This window comes from Miscanthus floridulus, chromosome 15, assembly GCF_019320115.1.
Source record: "Miscanthus floridulus cultivar M001 chromosome 15, ASM1932011v1, whole genome shotgun sequence".
NCBI classification, from domain to species: Eukaryota; Viridiplantae; Streptophyta; class Magnoliopsida; order Poales; family Poaceae; genus Miscanthus; species Miscanthus floridulus.
The window spans coordinates 76,912,117-76,934,775 of NC_089594.1; the positions used below are offsets into that span (position 1 = coordinate 76,912,117).

At 50.0% G+C, this 22,659-nt stretch overlaps 1 pseudogene; it reads left to right on the forward strand.

Annotated features, from left to right (window-relative positions):
• On the forward strand, positions 1-8,968 carry LOC136507717 (L-type lectin-domain containing receptor kinase IX.1-like; annotated as a pseudogene).
• The last annotated feature ends 13,691 nt before the right edge of the window (positions 8,969-22,659 follow it).

A 22,659-nucleotide genomic window follows, 5' to 3' on the forward strand; every position in this document is an offset into this window, starting at 1 on the left:
ATGGCTTCTTGCCTTCTCCTACTCGCCGCTTTGGCCATCCTCTTCGTCGCGGCCGCAGCGCAGGACAACAAGATCATTGTGCCGGCTTATCCGTCCTGCTCGACGACGGACAGCTACACCGACGGCAGCCAGTACAAGAAGAACCTGGACCAGCTCCTGGCCGCGCTCCCCTCGGCGGCCGGCGACAACGGCTGATTTTTCAAGGGCAGCGCCGGGGCGGGGGCCGACGAGGTGTCCGGCCTCATCATGTGCTTCGCGGACCGCAACGCGACGCAGTGCCTGGACTGCCTGACCCGGGCACCGGCGCGGGGATCACGACGGTGTTCCCGGGCAGCCGGAACGTGAGCGCGGCGTACGACGCGTGCGTGCTCCAGTACTCCGCCGCGCCGATCGAAGCTGTCGCGGACCTCAACGCCGTGTTCCGCGTGAACACGTCCATCGCCATCAGGGGAGTGACAGTGACCCCAGAAGCCGCATGGATGCCGCTGGTGAGCAAGCTCACGGGCGGCGTCGCTTCGTCGCCGCTGCGGATCTTCAACAGCAGCACGCCCTACTCGGGCACGGGCGCGCAGGATATGTACGGGCTGGCGCAGTGCACCAGGTACCTCAACGCCAGCGAGTGCGTGAGCTGCATCTCGAGCTTCGCCAACTTGCTGAGGCAGTGGTTTGACAACAACACCGGAGGAGCCATCAAGGGGTACAGCTGCTACCTCGTCTACCTGCTCCGCCCGCTAGACGTCACCCTGCCGCCGGCACCGTCATCGGAACTGCCTCTACCGCCTTCGCCTTAGCCGCCGCCGGCTCAGGTAAACATTTTCCTCCTCTATCGATTGATGCAGTGTAATGCAACAACGTTGACGCGGTTTGTTGCACCTATACAGAACCTTCAAAGACAGGGGTCGTGATCGGCGTGTCCGCCGGTTCGGTCTCGACCTTGGTCGTTATTCTGGGCTTCTCCATATGGCACCTTCTCCGGCGACGGAGGAAACAGGCTAAGATCCTTGAGGAAGCGAGGGAGAAAGAGCTGGGATTGGGAGAAGGCGGCTTCTTCAACGAGGAGCCTGAAATGGAAGACCAGTTCGACAAACGAACTCGCTGTTGCCACCAGCAACTTTGCCGATGACAGGAAGCTCGGGGAAGGAGGATTTGGGTCGGTGTACAGAGGATTCTTGAAGGACATTAACCTTCACGTCGCCATCAAAAGGGTGTCCAAGGGCTCCAAGCAGGGGAGGAAAGAGTACGCCTCGGAGGTGAGGATTATCAGCCGGCTGATCGAGGCACCGCAACCTGGTGCAGCTCATCGGCTGGTGCCACGACGGCGGCGAGCTGCTCCTCGTCTACGAGGTGATGCCTAACGGCAGCCTCGACAAGCATCTCTACAGTACCAACAACAATGAGCTGCTGCCATGGCCGGTCCGGCACGAGATCGTGCTGGGACTCGGGTCGGCGCTTCTGTACCTGCACGAGGAGTGGGAGCAATGCGTGGTGCACAGGGACATCAAGCCCAGCAACGTGATGCTGGACGCGTCCTTCCATGCCAAGCTCGGTGACTTCGGGCTCGCCAGGCTGGTCGACCACGGCCGGGGCTCGCACACCACCGTGCTCGCCGGAAACATGGGGTACATGGACCCGGAGTGCATGATCAACGGCAGGGCCAACGCTGAGTCGGACGTCTACAGCTTCGGCGTCGTCCTCCTGGAGATTGCCTGCGGCCAGCGGCCCCTGGTGCGTCGCCACGAGGAAGAAGACGTGATCCACATCGTGCAGTGGGTGTGGGAATGGCACGGCAGAGGAGCCATTGTCGACGCCGCCGACGCACGGCTGAAGGGCGAATTCGATGCCCGTGAGATGGAGACCAGTGATGTTAGATTGATCTCCTGACCAATAAGCCCAACGGCCTATTGGGCCTTGGTTTCGCGCCCTGATCGGGGGCGCCCAACCCTACATGGTTGGTGGGCCCCCGTCGCACTGCGCTATATAAAGAGGTGGGGGCCGGCGGCTCAGAGCACGAGGTTCGCCGTGAGCCGCAAACCCCACCGACAAACCCTAATTCCGATCTCGAAGAGGGCGCGCAGCCAGCGACGGAAAGCCGCCACCGTCATCACCGTCATCCCATCGTCACTGCACTGCTACGCCCCGTCTACTCTGCATCGACGTCCGTGCAACCTCTACTCCAACCATCGCTGCCCGTGAGCAGACTTCACCGACGAAGCTGATGGAGGCCTCTGGATCCACTCCCTCTGGGATCTCAGGTTCGACACCTTCTCCTTCCTCTAAATAGCCTCCTAGGTCTACATCGTTACCGTTGTCTACTGCATTTTATCTCTACCCTCTAGACCGACTGCTAGATGATTCAAGGTTTATAACAATGGCATCAGAGCCTACTAGCACGTAGATCTAGATAGGGGTAGAGAAAGAATGAGATCACGATCTCGGATCGGATCTGATGAAACCCTAACCCTAGATCGGGTTTTAGGGAAGGAAAAGTATGAAGAGGGGAACCTACCCGGTCCTCCCGACACCGCCGTCGCGCGGAAAAGCTATCACCGCCGCCATGGTTGGCGCGCGGACAGAGGCCCGGCTTGGCCGTGGCTCAGGGAAAACAGTGCCGTCTCCAACCCATACCCTAACCCGCTCGGTGATTGACTGAGAAGGGGAAAAGAACCGATTTCAAATCGGTAAAGCAAACCCTAACCCTAATCGGAAAATCGGGCCAAATCCGAATCAAAGAAACCGAAAGGGGAAAGAAAAGGAAGAGGGTGGCTCGGCTCGGCTCACCTCACCGTCGTGCACGCCGCCGCGCGGGGAAAAGAAAGGGCCGGCCGGGGGTGATCTGCTCGCCAGAACGGCCACTAGGGCGCCGCGACCAGGCCGCTCGACGGCGGCGCGTTCACCCGCTGGGGAGCGCGCACGCCGGCGAGGGGGCCGGAGACGGCGCCGGGGCTTGCTGAGCTCTCTCGCCGTCGAAGCTCCTCGCTCGGTGTCTGCTGCGGCGGGACTGAGTGGAGAGGAGAGAGCAGTGAGGGGCGAAGAGAGAGAGAGAGCGAAGCCGAATGATGCTAGGTCAAGGGCGCCGTGCCGGTCGCTGGGGTTTTGATCTCGCGACGCGCGCGGGCAGCCGTCAGATGGAGATGGATGGCCACGAGCGACTGGGCCAGCGCCGCAGCCCAGGCGGGAAAGGGCACGAGGCCGAAATCCCGGCCCAGGCCCAGGTTGCGGCCTGGGCGCGGGGAGAGAGCGCCGCGCGGCTAGGTGCCGGCACGCTGGAGCGCGCGGATGGGCCGCGGCAGCTGGGCCGAATGCGCAGGCGAGCGCGCGCGCGTGGGCAGGCCGTGGGCCGCGCGTGTGCTGGCTGGGCCGAAATGGTCAAATGAACAGAAAAGTCACAGTTTTTGTTTTTTCTTATTTTCCAGAAAACAGTTTGATCAATTTGAATTGATTTTATGATAATTTTCTGTACAAAATTTATCCAACGATATTTTTTGTTCAGTAAATAGTAAATTTGCTTCTGGAAAATAGGAAAAAGATTATTAAATGTTAAAGTTTCCGCTGCGTATTTAAAGATGTAATTTTCATTATTAAATTCGAACCAACGGGAGAATTTAATTTTGAAAATAGATATGTTTTAAATTGATTATAATATTGTTGTTATTCTGACCAACGTTGATTAATGGCAATATTATAATGTTTTTGTTATACATTAATTCTATTTCTGCCCAACGGTGATGTAGAATTAGTGTAGAAAATAATTGTATGTTTTAATTTTGACCAACGTTAAACTAAGGCATGCAATTATTGTTGTTATTTCTGTTCTCACCCTATTTGAATTATGTTTTCAGGAGGATACAACTTGATGAGTTGTATCAAAGAGATCCCCACTCTAAAAGGTGATAACTATATTGAGTGGAAGAAAAAGATAGACCTGGCCTTTATCCTCGCTGAGGTGGACTGGGTTGTCACCACACCGTGCCCCAAAGAACCTGTGGCACCGGTGAGGGAGACAGATGAGACTGATACTGCATGGCAGAACAGAGAGTGGGATTTTGCTCCCGTAAAGATGTCCTATGACCTTGAGCATAGGAAATGGGTCACTGCCAACAAGAAGTGTTTGGCAGTGATAAAGAACACGATTGAGCCTGCCATTGTGGGCTCAATTCCAGACTGTGACACGGTCACAGAGTACCTAGATAGAATAAAGAGTCAGTTCACTGGCTCTTCAAAGACATATGCAACCCAGCTGATCAAGCAGCTAGTTACAGAAAGGTACTCTGGTGGCGGCAGTGGCATTAGAGAGCACATACTGAGAATGAGCAATCTGGCATCTAAGCTCAAACCAATGGATTTGGCACTCAAGGATGAGTTCCTTATTCATTTGATTTTTGCTTCTTTGCCCAAAGAATTTGACACATTTGTTGTTAATTACAACATACAGCCTGAAAAATGGGATTTAGAAAAGCTCATTGCCATGTGTGTGCAGGAGGAGGAAAGAATAAAAGTTTCACAAGGTGGTTCTGTCAACTACCTAAAAGATAAGAAAAAGAACTATAATAACAGTTCTTCCTCCAAATCATCTGGAAAAGGTCCCATGCAACAGTCTCAGAACCAGCAATTCCCAGTGGCTAAAGACCAGTGTCTCCACTGCAAGAAGACGGGGCATTATAAAAAGAATTGTCCTGATTTCTTAAAGATGATAATGAAGAATAAAGGTGAGAACATTATTACGTTCGTAAATGAATCCTTGTATGTAAAGTTTTCAAAATCTACTTGGTGGATTGATTCAAGTGCAACTATTCATGTTGCTAATTCATTACAGGGATTCCGTTCGACGAGAACTTTGCAAAGAAGCGAAAGTTTCATTAAAGTCGCAAATGGAGAACAAGTAGATGTTGAGGCCATTGGTGATCTTCCGTTAGAGCTTGCTGATGGCTTCATAATTATTCTTAGAGATGTTCTTTATGTACCTTCTTTGCAAAGAAATTTGATTAGTGTATCAAAGTTGGACCATGATGGTTATGATTGCCATTTTGGAAATGGCAAATGTCAGATATTGTTTAATAATAAATGTATTGGTCTTGCCTTCCGACAAGACGAGCTTTATTTGTTATCACTTCGTGAAAATGTGAATTCCGTATGTGATGTGAATGAAAATGTATCCTCATCGAACAATGGAAACAGAAAACGAAAGAGAGCTCAAGATGCGTTGTCGAAATTATGGCACTGTCGTTTAGGCCATATTTCGAGGGGGAGAATAGAAAGACTAGTTAAGAATGATATTCTTCCTCCATTAGAGCTCTCAGAGTTAGAACAATGTAGAGATTGCATAAAAGGAAAGTATGTAAAGAAAATTAAGAAAGATGTCAAACGAAGCGCAGGAATTCTACAGATTATTCACACAGACATATGTGGTCCTTTTCCTGTGAAAAGTGTGGATGGTTATGATTCATTCATAACATTCACAGACGATTACTCTCGGTTTGGCTACATTTATCCAATTAAAGAAAGAACAGAAGCATTGGATAAATTTAAAACATTTAAAGCAGAAGTTGAAAATCAGCATGATTTAAAGATTAAGATAGTCAGGTCTGACCGTGGAGGAGAGTACTACGGTCGGCATACCCCATATGGACAAGTTCCTGGACCTTTTGCAAGGTTCTTACAGGAGAATGGTATAGTCGCCCAATATTCAACACCGGGCGAACCTCAGCAGAATGGAGTAGCTGAAAGGCGTAACCGTACCCTGATGGATATGGTGCGTAGTATGATAAGTTACTCCACTTTACCCACGAGTCTGTGAATGAAGGCGTTAAAAACCGGCATTCATATTCTCAATAGAGTACCAAGTAAGTCGGTACCCAAAACACCGTATGAGTTGTGGACAGGAAGAGTACCCTCACTTAACCACTTGCGTGTGTGGGGGAGCCCTGCTGAGGCTAAAGTTTTTAACCCAAACATTGGGAAGCTAGATCCCAAAACAGTGAGTTGCCATTCTATTGGCTATCCAGAAAAGTCAAAAGGTTTTCGTTTCTACTGTCCTAACAGACATACGAAGTTTGTGGAAACGAGACACGCTGTCTTCCTAGAGGATGAAATGATAAAGGGGAGCATGGTAGCTCGAGAAATTGACCTTGAAGAGAAGCGGGTGTATGCACCCACTCCGATCATTCATGAGCCATTTTTCTCACTACCTGCTGTTGCTGCATCTACAGTACAAGACACTGTGGTGCCAGCACCTATTGTTATCCCGCCTGTGGCAACAATGAATGATGATGAGGAACCTGTGCCTCAGGATCCTATAGAACCTATTGCCACACATGAGGGGGAGCAACAACAGCCTCAAACAGAAAATGTGCCAATTGAGGAGGCCCCTAGAAGGTCTCAAAGAGTTAGAAAATCAGCTATTCCTACTGATTATGAAGTGTACAACACTGAAGAATTTCAAATGGAGGATGATCCCACCTCATTTGAAGAAGCAATGAAAAGCGATCATTCATCAAAGTGGCTTGAGGCCATGGAAGATGAGATGAGATCAATGAATGCAAATAAAGTTTGGGATTTGGAGATAATTCCTAAAGGAGCCAAAACAGTAGGCTGTAAATGGGTCTACAAAACAAAACTTGACTCTTAAGGGAATATAGAGAGATATAAAGCCCGACTTGTGGCAAAAGGCTTTACACAAAGAGAAGGGATTGATTACAATGAGACCTTTTCTCCAGTCTCATGTAAGGATTCCTTCAGAATCATAATGGCATTAGTGGCACATTACGATTTGGAATTACATCAGATGGATGTAAAGACGGCATTTCTCAACGGAGACTTAGAGGAAAATGTTTACATGGCACAACCGAAAGGTTTTGTCATGGAAGGAAAAGAACGTTTGGGATGCCGTCTAAAGAAATCTATTTATGGATTAAAACAAGCTTCAAGACAGTGGTACTTGAAGTTTGATCAGACAATAAAGAATTTTGGGTTTAAAGATAATGTTGAGGACAATTGTGTCTACGCAAAGTTTAAGAATGGGAAGTTCATCTTCCTTGTCCTGTATGTGGATGATATCTTACTCGCTAGTAGTGATGTCGGTCTACTACTGGAAACAAAGAAGTTTTTGTCCTCAAAGTTTGATATGAAAGATCTTGGAGAAGCTTCGTTCGTTCTAGGGATCGAGATTCACCGAGATAGAAGTAAAGGGGTATTAGGACTGTCACAAAAGGCATACATAGAAAAAGTCTTAAAGAAATTCAGTATGCACAAATGTAGTCCCTCACCTGCTCCTATAGTCAAGGGCGACAGATATGGGGATTTTCAATGCCCCAGGAACCAATATGAGATCGATCAAATGAAAGTGGTTCCATATGCTTCAGCTGTCGGAAGCTTGCAATATGCTCAAGTGTGTACGCGCCCTGACTTGGCATTTATTACCGGGTTACTTGGTAGATTCCAGAGCAATCCTGGAATAGAACACTGGAAATTGGTAAAGAAAGTCTTGCGTTATTTGCAAGGAACGAAAGGCCTCATGATGACGTATAGAAGATCTGATTCACTCCATATAGTGGGATATTCAGATTCTGATTATGCGGGAGATAATAGAAAATCCACGTCTGGATATGTGTTTACTCTCGCAGGGGGAGCTATTTCATGGAAAAGCTCAAAGCAAACCGTCACTACATCGTCCACAATGTATGCCGAGTTTGTAGCATGTTATGAGGCAACGGGGCAGGTGAACTGGCTAAAGAAGTTCATACCCGGTTTGAAGGTGGTTGACGACATCAATAGACCACTGAAGTTATACTGCGATAATAATCCAGCAGTACAGTATGCTCACAACAATAGGTCAAGTGGTGCTGCCAAACACATTGACATAAAGTATTATGTTGTGAAGGATAAAGTCCGGGATCAAATGATAAGTCTTGAGCATATAAGTACCGAAAAGATGCTCGCGGATCCGCTTACAAAAGGCTTACCACCCAATGTGTTCAGAGAACATGTAGCCGGCATGGGTTTAAGGGAAAGCCTATGACTCCTGGACTATAAAGGGCCCAAAAGTCAAAGTAACTATTTCAGATCAGAGACGTGCATTGTAGCTGTTAAATCTATCGGCGATTGACCGTGACGATGAGACATGCTCTATGCATCATCTGTGAAGAAATGAGTAAGGATAAAAGGATTGAAGTTTAAAGTTTAAAGATAAAAGTAATAGTGAGATCAAGGGGGAGAATGTTAGATTGATCTCCTGACCAATAAGCCCAACCGCCTATTGGGCCTTGGTTTCGCGCCCTGATCGGGGGCACCCAACCCTACATGGTTGGTGGGCCCCCGTCGCACTGCGCTATATAAAGAGGTGGGGGCCGGCGGCTCAGAGCACGAGGTTCGCCGTGAGCCGCAAACCCCACCGACAAACCCTAATTCCGATCTCGAAGAGGGCGCGCAGCCAGCGACGGGAAGCTGCCACCGTCATCACCGTCATCCCATCGTCACTGCACTGCTACGCCCCGTCTACTCTGCATCGACGTCCGTGCAACCTCTACTCCAACCATCGCTGCCCGTGAGCAGACTTCACCGACGAAGCTGATGGAGGCCTCTGGATCCACTCCCTCTGGGATCTCAGGTTCGACACCTTCTCCTTCCTCTAAATAGCCTCCTAGGTCTACATCGTTACCGTTGTCTACTGCATTTTATCTCTACCCTCTAGACCGACTGCTAGATGATTCAAGGTTTATAACACGTGATGGTCGTCGGACTCTGGTGCACACACCCTGACCAGAGCCTCCGACCGTCCATCAGGCAGGCCGTCAGCGTGCTGCGGTCTGAGGTGCCACTGCCCAATCTGCCGGCGAGGATGCCGGTGGCAACCTATGAGTCTCCACCTAATGGCTTCTACTATACATCTTCCGTTGTGACGGGAGGTAGCAGCAGCACAGACTCCGGCACCACTCAGTCCAGCATGACAATCGCAACTGACCTGCCCAAATGACCTCAGATCATACGCGACTGCAAAGACAACAAATTCACAATGCCTAGAGATCTCTGGTACACTGCTTTTGAGAGTTATAAGTACCTTCATCATGTTCCTTTAACTAGCAAGGTGACCCACGCAAATGTTCTTTAAAATACTTTGCAATTATTTTTATTTGTTTATTAATTGAATATTTCTCGCACTATGTGTCCACCATATTCATTGGCATAAACTTTATATAGCATAGCTATCTTTTTTCTTAAAAGATCCAGAACATAGCTGGAATATATTAATAAGGAGAAGATGGAATTACATGCGCCGGCTGGCACAAACAGTTCACTAGATTTGGCAGACCACCAAGCTAAGCGAGGAGGCCTTGTTTAAATACAGGGGCTAAAGTTCAGGGGTGTCACATCGGGTGTTACATGACGATGTCACGTGGTAGTGTTTGGATAGTAATAATAAAATAAATTACACAAGTCATCAGTAATCCGCGAGCCGAATTTATTAAGTCTAATTAATCCGTCATTAGCATATGTGTTACTATAGCACAACATTGTCAAATCATGGACTAATTAGGCTTAAAACATTCATCTCGCAAATTAGTCGCAATCTGTGTAATTAGTTATTTTTTTAGTTTATATTCAATAATCCATACTTGTGTCTAAATATCCAATGTAATAGAGACTAAAGTTTAGGAGGAAAAAACAAACCAGGCCTAAAAGGACTACTCATAATCTAGGAGTACAACAATGAGCCACACCAACCGGCTCCCAAACAGCAACACTGTCTACCTTCATCTTCTAACTCGCCAAAAAAGGTAGCCACCGATGTGAAAACCCCCACGCACAGCCCACATGTGTGGCGGTTTGGCAGTTGACAACCTGTGTTGCCATGTCAATCAGGTCACCGTCCCAAGCCACCAGGATGTCTCCCGTTGTGCCATTTGCAGCCAGGTATTCAAAAACCGTGTACAACCTACCCAGGAACTCCGCTGAAGCTGTCCACTGTCTCTCTTCTTGCAGCACAGTTCCAGCACAAAAGCTTCAAGTCCCAGAGCAACGGAAGCAGCAGGGCGTAAACAGCTAAGTAGCAACCTTCAGTTAGACTGAAAACGAACCACAGAACTTCTTCCACAATACATCATATGGAGGAGGCCCAAGCCAAGGAACCACACTCAGGGGCTTCAACCAGAACAGACACCACCACTTCCAGGAACAAACATGACAAGGGGAAACAGTTAAGTTGGCTGGCATAAGATCAGCCACAAACAACACTACAAGGGGGTACATCGGTCGAGAAGATGTGCCTCTTGTCAGCATCTGTCGTTGCATACTCATGGGACCTCCGTCTGTGCAACTCCAGTGTCTGCTGCCACCGTTGCCAGGGCTTTGGAATGTTTCTTGTTCCCCAGTCTGGTCGCCGCCCTGATCGCCTTGACTGCCTCTTCTGAAGGATCTTGTGCATACAGGTCCAGATAGGCTTTGACAGCACAACATCTGGTGCAGGGGTCTAGACGTTGATGAAGTCTAGCTCCCTCATGAGCTTCTGCTGGGCGCGCCTTGCGACCGGAACAGAAGAGGGCTTGGACGCCAGGCGAGTGCTGGATCTGGTGGAGACCGCCGGCTTGTGCTTGTCCCTGGTAGCAGCTTTCCTGTGCCCACAGGGTAGGCGAGGCAGCACTACCGGAAACAGGGCCTTTGCCGAGTACAAACTGCTTTGCCGAGTGTCAAAAATCGAGCACTCGACAAAGACCTTCTTTACCGAGTGCCGCACTCGGCAAAGAGTTTTTTTTGCCGAGTGCCGGCAAAAAAGGCATTCGGTAAATGACTTCTTTGCCGAGTGCCAGGCTCTCGGCAAAAGCGCGGCACTCGGCATAGGCTGTCCCGCGTAACGGTGTTCGGCCACGTCCTTCTTTGTCGAGTGCCTGCTGTTAGGCACTCGGCAAATATTTTTTTTTGGAAAATACTTTGCCGAGTGCCCCTGACACAGCGCTCGGCAAAGATTCAATTTTTTTTTTTGAAATGTCTTTGCCGAGTGCCCCTGTGAAGGCACTCGCCAAAGAGGAAATTTCTAAAAAAATTCAAAAATCCTCTTTGCCGAGCACCTTATTCTTGGCACTCGGCAAAGACCCTCTTTGCTGAGTGCCATGCCCCGGCGCTCGGCAAAGTTTTTTTTTTGTTTTTGGCCTCCAAATTTTTTGTGCAGCCTCCAAATTGATGGTACTTTAAAAAATAATTCAAAAAATGATAGTCCTGGTACTTTAAAAGGGCTGCACAAAAAAATTGGAGGCCAAAAACAAAAAAAGGGAGTCTTTGCCGACTGCCAAGAATAAGGCGATCGGCAAAGAGAATTTTTGATTTTTTTTTTAGAAATTTCCTCTTTGCCGAGTGCCTTCATAGGGGCACTCGGCAAAGGTATTTCAAAAAAAAGTAATTTTTTCAATTCCTATCTTTGTCGAGTGCCGAATCAGTGGACACTCGACAAAGACATTTCAAAGAAAAATATTGAATCTTTGCCGAGCGCCGTGTCAGGAGCACTCGGCAAAGTATTTTTCAAAAAAAAAACTTTGCCGAGTGCTAGATCTGGGACACTCGGCAAAGAATTTTTTTAAAAAAAAACCTTCTTTGCCGAGTGCTAGGCCAAGTGACACTTGGCAAAGAGGCGGTTAAAAAAATTAAAAAAACCTTTGCCGAGTGCCAGATCGGGGGCACTCGGCAAAGGGGGGATTTAACTCTGCCGGCTGGGCCGGCCCACACACCCCGTACACACGCACACACGCCCACGCCCGCGTGCCGGCGCCACCGTGACGCCAGGCCGCCCGTGCACCCACGCTGCTAGCCACAGCCCCTCCCCGCGCCACGCGCCGGCGCCTGCCCCCGCCCCCACGCCCATGTGTGGCTGAGCGTGGCCAACTCGCCCACGCGGGCCCACCAACGCTGGCGGGTGGAGGAGGGGAGGAGGCGAGGAGGAGCCGAGGAGGAGGAGGAGGAGGAGGGGGAGGAGGGGAGGAGTAGGAGCCGGCCCTACCCCCGGCCGCGCACCATGGACCGCCCGCCCCGACGCCGCCTGTGCCCGACCCCGTTTCTGACTCCGGCGACCCCGACCCCAACCCCGACGCCGCCCGCCCCTACCCCCGGCGCCCGTCAGGTATGCCCTCTCTCTTGTTGTTGTCATGGTAGTGATAGTTGTAGTAGTATTAGTTGTAGTAGTAGTGCTAGTGGTAGTAGTAGTATTAGAAGTAGGGGTAGTAGTAGTAGAACTAGTGGTAGTAGTAGTAGCAATAGTGGAGGTAGTAGTAGAAGTAGTGGTACTACTTGGATATATTCTTCTGCATGGATTGATATCCAAACTACATGGCTTCTCTTGAGATATATGTGTTTGTCGGCCATCGTGCCGTTGTTTTTTGCAGGTTTTGGAAACCTCACCGTGCAGGGGAGGTTCTACCGATTTTTTTTAAATGACAGTTTTTTGTTCCATTTTTGTAGAGAAGAGCCCGTCAGAGCCGAGTCGGAGTTCCCGTCGTCGTGCTGGTCTGCTTGCATCGCGTCGCCTCGCCACTGCACCGACCCACCACGGCCCCGCTAGCTTGACTCCGCCGCCACCCTAGGTATAACCCCTCTTTCCGTATCATGGTCGTAGATCGCGTAACCCAGTTAGGCGTCTCCCGTTCGAAAGAGATACGGTTGGAGGTATGCAGGTCTTTGTATATCTATGACCGTATCTATTTCAGATTGTCCACATTTTTTGGATAGCCTGCGGATGTGTAGATGGGTTAGTTTCCATGGTCTGCTCTGGTCCGAGACAGAGTTTCGGCATCACCTCCCTGTTGTTCTCCGGATACGCACTCTTCTTTGGCAGGATGTGTATCTAAAGAACAGCGCGGAGGTGCTGCCGAAATTCTGTCTCGGATAGGAGTAGAGCATGGAAACTAACCTCATCTACACATCCGTGGGTGGGATTAGAACCTATCCTCACCTATTAGACAGTAGGAACACCATGTAGATGCAATTGATGGTTACATTACTCACTGATACATATGTTAGAGGATGGATGACCGTCAGTGGATGTACATGGGCTAGAGAAGTCAGAGTGATTACACCACGAAATGGATGAACAAGACCGATGCTTTCTTGAACAGTGCATTTGGCAAGGATGCTAAAGGACATTGCCTAGTTTTGTGTCCCTGCAACAAATGTGGAAACATGAGAAGGGTAAACAAGGTGGAAATGGGTAAACATCTTGTGAAGAATGGATTTATGCCAGACTACACCCGGTGGGTCCACCATGGTGAAGCCCATCATATGAGAGAGGAGGTGGTGAGACCATGGGTGGAGGCTTTTGATGTTGATGCGGGGGTAGCAGACATGTTAGATGACTTTCACCAAGGATAGTTCGATGAGGGACGTGAGAAGGAGGAGATGGAGGCAGCCGCACAGGCGTTCTATGACTTGATGGACTCAGCACATAAACCCCTTCACGATCGGTCAACGGTGTCTCAACTGGATGGCATTGGACGCTTAATGGGGTTGAAGTCCGAGTTAAACTTGAGTCGAGAAGGCTTCGATAAGATGTTGGTCGTGATTGGCACCCTGCTTCTAGAGGGTCACATTCTGCCAAAGAGCATGTATGAGTCACAGAAACTCCTTCATGCACTTAAGATGCCGTATGAGCAGATACATGCTTGTCCGAAGGGGTGCGTCCTATTTAGGAAAGAACACGAGCATGCAAAGTTCTATCCAAAGTGTAAATCCTGTAGGTACCTTGAGGTAGACTCTGATGATGGCCAGAAGAGGCAACTTACGATCCCCGTGAAAATCCTACGGTACCTTCTGTTCCAACCGAGGATCCAATGGCTATACATGACCGAGAAATCCGCGAAACAGATGACATGGCACAAAAATGGCAAACGATACAATCCTAACAAGATGGTACATCCATCCGATGGTGAAGCTTGGATCCGCTTTAATGACAAACATCGTGACAAAGCAGATGAGGCTCGTAATGTACATGTCGTGCTGGCAACAGATGGGTTCAATCCTTATGGAATGATGGCTGCCCCATACACATGTTGGCCCGTCTTCGTTATCCCCCTTAATCTCCCCCTCCCCCCGGTGTCTCCTTTCAACGACATAACGTATTCTTGTCGTTGATAATTCCTGGACACCTAGGGAGTAATATGGGTGTGTTCATGGAGCCCGTGTTTGATGAATTGGTCCATGCTTGGGACGAAGGGGTATGGACATACGATCGAGCTACAAAGACAACCTTCAAAATGCACGTTTGGTACCACTACTCCCTGCATGACTTCCTAGCGTATGGGATATTCTACGCCTGGTGTGTTTATGGGAAGTTCCCATGCCCAATATGCAAGGAAGGTGTGAGGGTCATTTGGTTTGTAGAAGGGTGGCAAGTATTCGTCGTTCGATAGACATCGTCAATTCCTACCTCTTGACCATCCATTCAGACAAGACATCAAGAACTTTATGAAAGGTGTCAAAGTGACAAACCCTGCACCGTGGATGATGACTGGTGCCGAGGTTCATGCTCAGATAGATGCTCTCGTGGCCATTGAAGAAGGTGGTTTTGTGGGATATGGTGAGCAACATATGTGGACTCATATCTCGGGCATGATGAGGCTCCCCTATTTCGATGACCTTCTTCTGCCACATAACATTGATGTAATGCACACTGAAAAGAATGTCGCTGATGCACTTTGGGCAACACTCATGGACATTAAAAAGCCTAAGGACAACCCTAAGGCTAGAGTGGACCTGGCAACGTTATGCGATAGACCAAATCAAGAGATGCAACCTCCTAGTCGTGGCAAGACCTGGAGAAGGCCTAAGGCCGATTTCGTCTTGAAAAAGGACCAAAGGAGGGAAGTACTTGAATGGATCATGACACTAATGTTCCCTGATGGGTATGCAGCGAATCTAAAGAGGGGAGTGAACTTAGGCACTCTGAGTCAACGGGATGAAGAGTCATGACTACCACATATGGATTGAGTGGTTTCTTCCGGCAATGGTTCGAGGCTATGTCCCGGAGCATGTCTGGCAAGTGCTGGCAGAGTTGAGCTACTTATTCCGCCAGCTTTGTGCCAAGGAGCTCTCTCAGACCGTCATTGATGACTTGGGAAAAGCAGCACCCGTGTTGCTCTGTAAGTTGGAGAAGATCTTTCCACCCGGCTACTTCTTGCCGATGCAGCATTTGATTGTGCACCTCCCGTATGAGGCATGGATGGAGGGGCCCATGCAGAACCGTTGGTGCTATCCAATCCAGAGATGTATGAAGACTCTTCGCAAAAAATGTAGAAATAAAGCCAAAATCGAGGCTTCCATTGCAGAGGCATACATTCTAGAGGAGGTGTCGAACTTCTCAGAGAAATACTACACTGAGAACCTTCCTAGCGTTTATAATCCACCCCCTCGTTATAATGCTGGCGAAAATGAATCGAACCTAAGCCTTTTCCAAGGACAACTCGAAAGCGCAAGTGCATCAACCACTAAGCAATTAAAAAATGAAGAGTGGCGCAGTATCATGCTATATGTGTTGACCAACCTTATCGAGGTGTAGCCGTTCATTGGGTAAGTTCTGAACTGAACTTGTTTCATTTCGCCGTATGTCCTTGTTTCTTCGTCCAACCCCCTTGTTTCTCGTTGGTACAGGGAATTTCTTCGTCAATCCTGGCATGGATCAAGGCAACCTACCCTGCAAGAAAATGATACCCTTCTTTCACAGGGTACGGGACCAAAGAGCCCCAATTTCATTTGTTGGTTCAAACAGAAAGCCCAAACTAATGCGCCTATAAGTGACGAGCTAAGATAGGTTGCAAATGGCTGTGCCATTAGGGTCAAGTCATTTACCGGTTATGATGTGAATGGATATCGTTTTCACACAGCAAGCTATGAGCAGAGTCGCCCCAATCGAAAAACCACAAACAGCGGAGTTGTTACGCCCATCACTGATGGACTCGACTATTATGGAAGAATTGAAGAAATCTATGAACTATCATTCTATGGTTCCAAACCTCATACTCCTGTCATATTCAAATGCCACTGGTTTCATCCTAGAGTAACGAGACGGACCCCTAAGCTTGGGCTAGTCGAGATTCGACAGGATTTCATCTATCTAGGAAAAGATGTCTACATTGTGGCTCAACAGGCCGTCTAGGTTTATTATACGTCATACGCGTGCAAAGACACCGAGCATCTTAAGGGTTGGTCTATTGTGCACAAGGTATCGCCACATGGTAAACTACCTATCCCAAACGATGAAGATTACAACTTAAACCCAAACACATATGATGGAGAGTTCTATCAAGAAGAGGGGCTACAAGGGAGGTTTGACATAGACTTAACCGAAGAGATAGGAATGGAAGTAGACAATGATGATGACGAGGACACTGGAGACGAGGTGCGAAATCTGAAGGACATACAAATGCTTGAGCGATTATGTTTAGGCAATGACAATGAAGACAACATTCCTCCTTCGGATAGTGTTGATGAGTTGGACAATGTTGATAGTAATGATGAGACCTATGATCCAGCTAATCTCAATCATGAAGATTATTTCTAATACATGTAATACTATGTTTTTTGTAATTATGTTTTATTCATTTTTGCATATATTTCTAATACATGTATTACTATGTTTTTTGTAATTATGTTTTGTTCATTTTTGCACCTATTTCTAATTACGTCTTGTTTTTCTTTTTTATTGCAGGTGATTGAACAAAGATAGCGGGCGACTGTCATAGGTCCTTGAACTCGATTTACCAAAGACCACACCGGCTACAGGGGGAGGCGGAGGGGGCAGCAGAGGGATCAGACAGGAGGAGGAGGAGGAGGAGGAGGAGGAGGACCGCCAATCGCAGGAGGGGGCCGTCTCCTCCCACGCCGTGTGAGGAGGAGCTGGAGGAGGAGGTGGTGCCCATGGACGAGTCGGACGAGGAGTTGGTTTGGCAGACGGACAAGGAGGAGGAGGAGGAGGGGGAGGCAGCAGGCACGAGTTTCGCTTCCTTCGACTCCTCTTCAGGTGTCTACTTGCGAGGTCCCGTGAGCCTCCACAGGTTCCGCTTCCTCACCAATGCCCAGTGATTCGCCCCGAAGGTCAAAAGTAAGTAACTTTATATGTTATCGCCACTACTTCATATGATATGATGAAAAAAAAAACTAATATTTTTTCTTAATCACTTGTGCAGGAACTAGGTGGTTGTGACGGGTGGTAGCGCACGGCTAGTCAATGGCATCCTAGGTCTTCTGTGCAGGCAACACTTCCGCGGCATTGTCACGTACGCATCAAAGACGGAGCCGGCCTACTCATTTGACCACTACGCCGTCGCCCTCAATGCGGAGTACCCCAACAAGGCGGCGCGGGTGAAGGCAGAGTTTTGGGTAAGTCTCCCTCGCACAACATTGCTCAATACGTCGCATTCATTGGACTTTTCTTGAAATAATGAATGGATACATCGCTTTTGTATGCAGACTTATTACAGATGCGAGGAGGGATTTGAGGCCAGGGCAGAGCAGGTGACTACCAAAGCCTGTAAAAAACTCGTCACCAACATGCATCACAAGGTGCGCATCCAGGCCATCGTAACCTACTATGGGTCGAAGCTTGGAGAGAGGAAAACCAAGAAAGACGCAAGAGAGATGCAGCTGACCTGGGAGCAGTACCTTGAGGTAAATGAAGAACATCAATATTGATTCGTTTTGAGATTAAGTTGGTTGAATTTGATCTTCTTATATGTCCAATACTTGATGACGTGTAGATGATTCCCTGGTGGTGCCAAGCGTATCCCGAGTGCTGGGCGATGATGGTGGAGAGGTGGCTCACGGAGGAGTACCTCAAGATGCACAGGGATGCCCGGGACCGTCGTTTGTAGATGCAAGGTCCAGCACACCATCAAGGCAGTCGCAGCCTCGCCGGATACAAACAAGCATGGGTACGCGAATTCATTTATCTATTGTGACGCTCAGTTCTGCCTGATTTCTAATCATCGTGCTGTCTTTCTTGCAGTCGGCGTCACATAGTGGCCAGGCTTGCTCGGACTTCCAGGCATGGTGTATGGCCCACAAGGTCAAGGCGGTGTCCGATGTCTCCTTCAACCTGGAGGACCCGCCCGAGGCATACACGAACCCGAGCGTCCACTCCCACATCAGTGAGTACACTGAGGTGGCGAGGTCGCTCCATGGGTCAGACCACGATCCGAGCACCCAGGACTTCGATGGAGAGGCCGTCATGAGGGCGGGGCAAGGTAAGAAGCATGGGATGTTCTGGCTTGGTGACGACATCATCGACACGGTCTCTACTCCCTCTCTTCCAGATCCGAGCACGGAGCACGAGCGAGAGCTCGGCCATTCGCACACGGTCGACCGCTGCATAGCACCGGGTCGATGCACTCGAGGTTATTACTATTTTACTCGTCATACATTGATCTTTACACACCTTAATTAGCTTTGCATTACTGAAATATTGGAGTGAAATATTGCAGGCCCGGTTAGAACAAGAAATGAGGCAACGTCAGGAGCTGGAGGCCAGGACAGCAGAGGATGGCGGCCCAGCTGGAGGTTGAGCGACAGGCCCAGGCGCTGAGGCTGAGGGACATTACGGAGTTCCTACAAGGGCTTGGGCAACGTGTGGGCTTCTCTCTGCCAGCTGGGCTGTTGGTTCCACCTCCGCCTCTGCGTCCTACAGCTGCAGCTACTCCTGTGAGTATGAAAGTTTTTTACTTTCGCTTGTGCTTTGCTTGTATGGCCTCTACCTTCCTAGATTAGCTATCCAAATAATCTTGTCTCACATGCAATCTTTTCTCCTTTGTGCCATCTCCATCTGACGGTGGTTCGAATAATCCACCTCATGCACCTTCGAATGATGGAGTTGGGCCTTCACCACAGTCGCAGTGGCCGAGATGAGTGCACGTTGTATTTTTTTCATTTATTGTTCACTTGGTGATGGACTTGTGATATACTTGTGATGCACTTGTGGACTTTGATGGACTTGTGGTTTCATTTGGATGGACTTGAGCACTTATTATTATATATGTGATATATATTGTGATGGATGTGATATGTGCGGATGGATGTGTGGATGGATGAGATATACATGTGATGGATGAGATATATATATGTGATATATGTTTGTATGAATTTATTTGTCATGATGGAATGTAAAAAAAAATTAAAAATTATTGTTTTGGGACACTCTGCCGAGTGTTGCACTCGGCAAAGGACCCCGTTAGTGTCATGGTCACAGCACTCGGCCAAGCTGGAAAAATGGGCGCTCGGAAAACTATTTTCTAGCTTTGCCGAGTGCTATGAACATGGCACTCGGCAAATAATTTTTTTTAAAAAAAAATCAAACTTTGCCGAGTGCCGGCCAAAGGGCACTCGGCAAAGATTTTTTTAAAAAAAAATTCAAACTTTGCCGAGCACCGGCCAGGTGGCACTCGGCAAAGAATTTTTAGAAAAAAATAAAAAATATTTGCCGAGGGCCGGACAGAAGGCACTCGGCAAAGAATTTTTTTTAAAAAAAAATAAAAAATATTTGCCGAGTGCTTGTAGGGTTGGCACTCGGTCTAGTGCCCCCGGGGCTCTCGGCAAAGCCTTTGCCGAGTACCCGATAAAAGACACTCGGCAAAGAGGGTTTTGCCGATCAATTTTTTGCCGTGTGTTCTTTGCCAAGTGCCGCACTCGGCAAAGACTTTGCCGAGTGCCGCACTCGACAAAGACTTTGCCGAATACAATTTGACTTTTGCCGAGTGCCTCAGACACTCAGCAAAGAACCTGAATCCAGTTGTGCAGGTTGCGGCCGGGAGGATAGGGGCCGGGATGCACCTGAAGAGGCCACTGCGAAAAGGAGGAGCCTCCATTATCACCTTCCAGCTCGCCTACAGCATCCTCACCATCTCCCTGCAAGCCGTCAGGATCATCAACATCTGAGGCAGAGGTTGCGCCCGCCGCCAGGCTGCTTGGTGACGTTGTGTGAGTCGGTACGGTGTCGATGTCCATCTTGTGGACCAAGTCGGACAGGTTGTCCGTGGGTGGCCCAAATAAGGCTGGATAACAAGCTGGCTCGGCTCGGCTCGTTCTGGCTCGTTAAGATAACGAGCTAGCTCGGCTTCTTATTATCCTAACGAGCCAGAAAGCCAGCTCGGCTCGGCTCGTTAAAAGCTCGAGTTAGCTTGTTAAGCTCGCGAGCCAGGTACAAAAAATACACAAAATATAATATTTGCATTTATCTAAAGTTTGAGAATAATAATAATATAAAATAAATGCATCTAGACCAGTTACCAGTCCATTTATAGTGTCTAGACCAGTTACCAGTCAATTGTAAAGTGCAAGACATGAAGTAATACAAAAACTAATATAAGTTTTGATACTTTTTTTCCTTAAAGCTTGGCTCGTTTAGCTCGCGAGCTGGCTCGAGTTGGCTCGTTATAACTAACGAGCTAAAATCTTGGCTCGGCTCGGCTCGTTATCATAACGAGCCGAGTCAAATCAGTCACGAGCCGAGCGAGCTAACGAGCTTAAGTATTTTTGCCCAGCCTTAGGCCCAAAGAGCACCTCGGGCTGGTAGGTGCTGGGCTGGGTCTCGAGGCGGCACCGTGAGCTCTCACCAACCCAGAGCGTGCAGACTGCCTGCAGGTTGGCGGGCAGAGCGCGCCGTCGTTGTCATCCGGTAGCATAGGCACCGCTGGTCCTTATAGGGCGAAGTAGGATTCTTGGACCATTATTGGGTCCTCCCTGATGGACTGCCCTGAGACACCGGCACATCCACTTCCCTACACTGGTCAACCAAAGGGGGCTCACCGGCTGGGCGCGCGGCTGTAGGTCCGCTGTCCAGACTCCAGAGCCCATCCCGACGGACTAGAGAGCGTGAGCGGCGGCTCTCCTAGTCTTCTGAGGCATGGGAGATGTAGTCCCTCCTGCGTCCGGTCCTCACGGGTGAGCGACTTAGGTCACGCCCACGGTCTATGGCTTTGTGGTCGCCAAGAAGCGCCTGGTGGTAGGAAGGCGGAGAGCGCGTGCGAACGCGTACCGCACGTTCGGAGGCGCATGCGGGGAAGAGTTGGCGAACCCTGGAGCTCTTTGGAGCAGCGCAGTTGCGGTGCCGCGGATCCTAGCTACAAGTCATCGTCTAGGTCATGGTCCCTGTGCGGCATGGGTGTGGGCGGAGCGTGGCATCCAGAGGGAGGCGCCTGCCAGCCCGGTGTAGGCCAACCGTCGAGGACACCCGGCGCCCAGTCGAAGGAGACGATCGTTGGCGCCTAGAAGGTGAGGAAATCAGTAGAGTCTCGCGCCAGGGTCCGGCTATCCAACCTGTCTAGGATACAAGCGTTGCCGAGGATGAGCCGCACACTATCCGCGTTCCAGGCCTCCAAGGGGACGTTATCCATGGTCACCTTGACGTGGTACCATCATGTGTGCTCACTGCTCAGACCCGCCCCTAGCCGAGCGCCAGGGATTGATCGGGAAGTTGGAGCCCCCAATGTCGATGGACCCCTTGCAGATGGCGTGATCCTTCTCCGGGGGTAGATTGAAGCCTTGAACTCCACAAGGAAAAGGTTCGGACTGTGCTTGGTGACCGTGATGTTGTGCCGCGTCACATACAAACTGTCCAACCAAAGCGTAGTAGACCTCTAGGGCATTGGAGCGGTAACCCGTCGCCAACGAGGAAATGAGCACGGCATGGGCTCGCAGTCGGTTTGCCTCATGAGTCATGGCCTCAGTAGTGACGAAGGAGACAAGGCCCCATGCGGGGTGCTGGAGGGCGTGTCGAGGGGCAAACTCCATCCTAGGCTTGGTGGTGGCGCCGGTGGTGTTGTGGTGGTGCAGAGGGGCGAACGAGATGTGGCTGCGGACGCTCTCTCGGGGAACCTTAGCCGGGCGCGGAGCTCGGAGGAGATGGTGCGCGGACAACGAGAAGGGCAGGAGGCCAAGAGCGCAAGATGTGTCCAACACCCTTGCACGCGAGGTAATGAACGGGATCCCGGCACTGAGCAACCTGATGGTCGAGGGCCAGGCATCGGAAGCAGCGTCCGACTAGGCGCTTAATGAAGGCCTTGCTGGCAGAGCTCCCGACGCGCGCTTGGGCTTCTGCATGGGAATAGAGGCGTCCCGAAGCGGCGTGGTCTCTGTCCTTTGACGACGCCCAGTCTTCGCTCTTTGCCATTCTGGTGAAAGAAGGTCGCTCTGCATCTCCTTCACTCTATGGTTGTCCCGGCTCCCAACGTGAGCCAGAGCCAGAGTAAAGACTCTTCCCAGCCGGGGTGGTCGGCGGCGCGGGGCGAGGCGCCATGGAGCCCAGGGATCCCGCGGTGGAAGGCCTGTGTTGATCCATCGGCTGCCACACCAGCATCCCAGGTGAAGAGGGCGTAGCAGGCCGGACCAGGACAGATTTAAGCCTGGCCGGCGCCTCGGCATCTCCATGGACAGGGGTGCCAAGCACTGGAGCAGGGGGTGGGCGGATCGAGGACATGATGGCGGCCGCAGCAGGGGATTTGCCGGAGGCCCAACAGGGGATCCGCCGGATTTGCAAGCAAGTGGGGCCGGAGACGCACTGGATGGGCAGCTTCGATATCGTCGATGCCATCGCTGTCTCCCTAGTCCTTGAGCTCCACCTCATCACCCTCAGCAGGCGTGGGGGCAGATCTGGAGGGCGCTAGGCGAGGAGGCCATCAGAGGGCGGGGGGGGGGGGGGGGGGT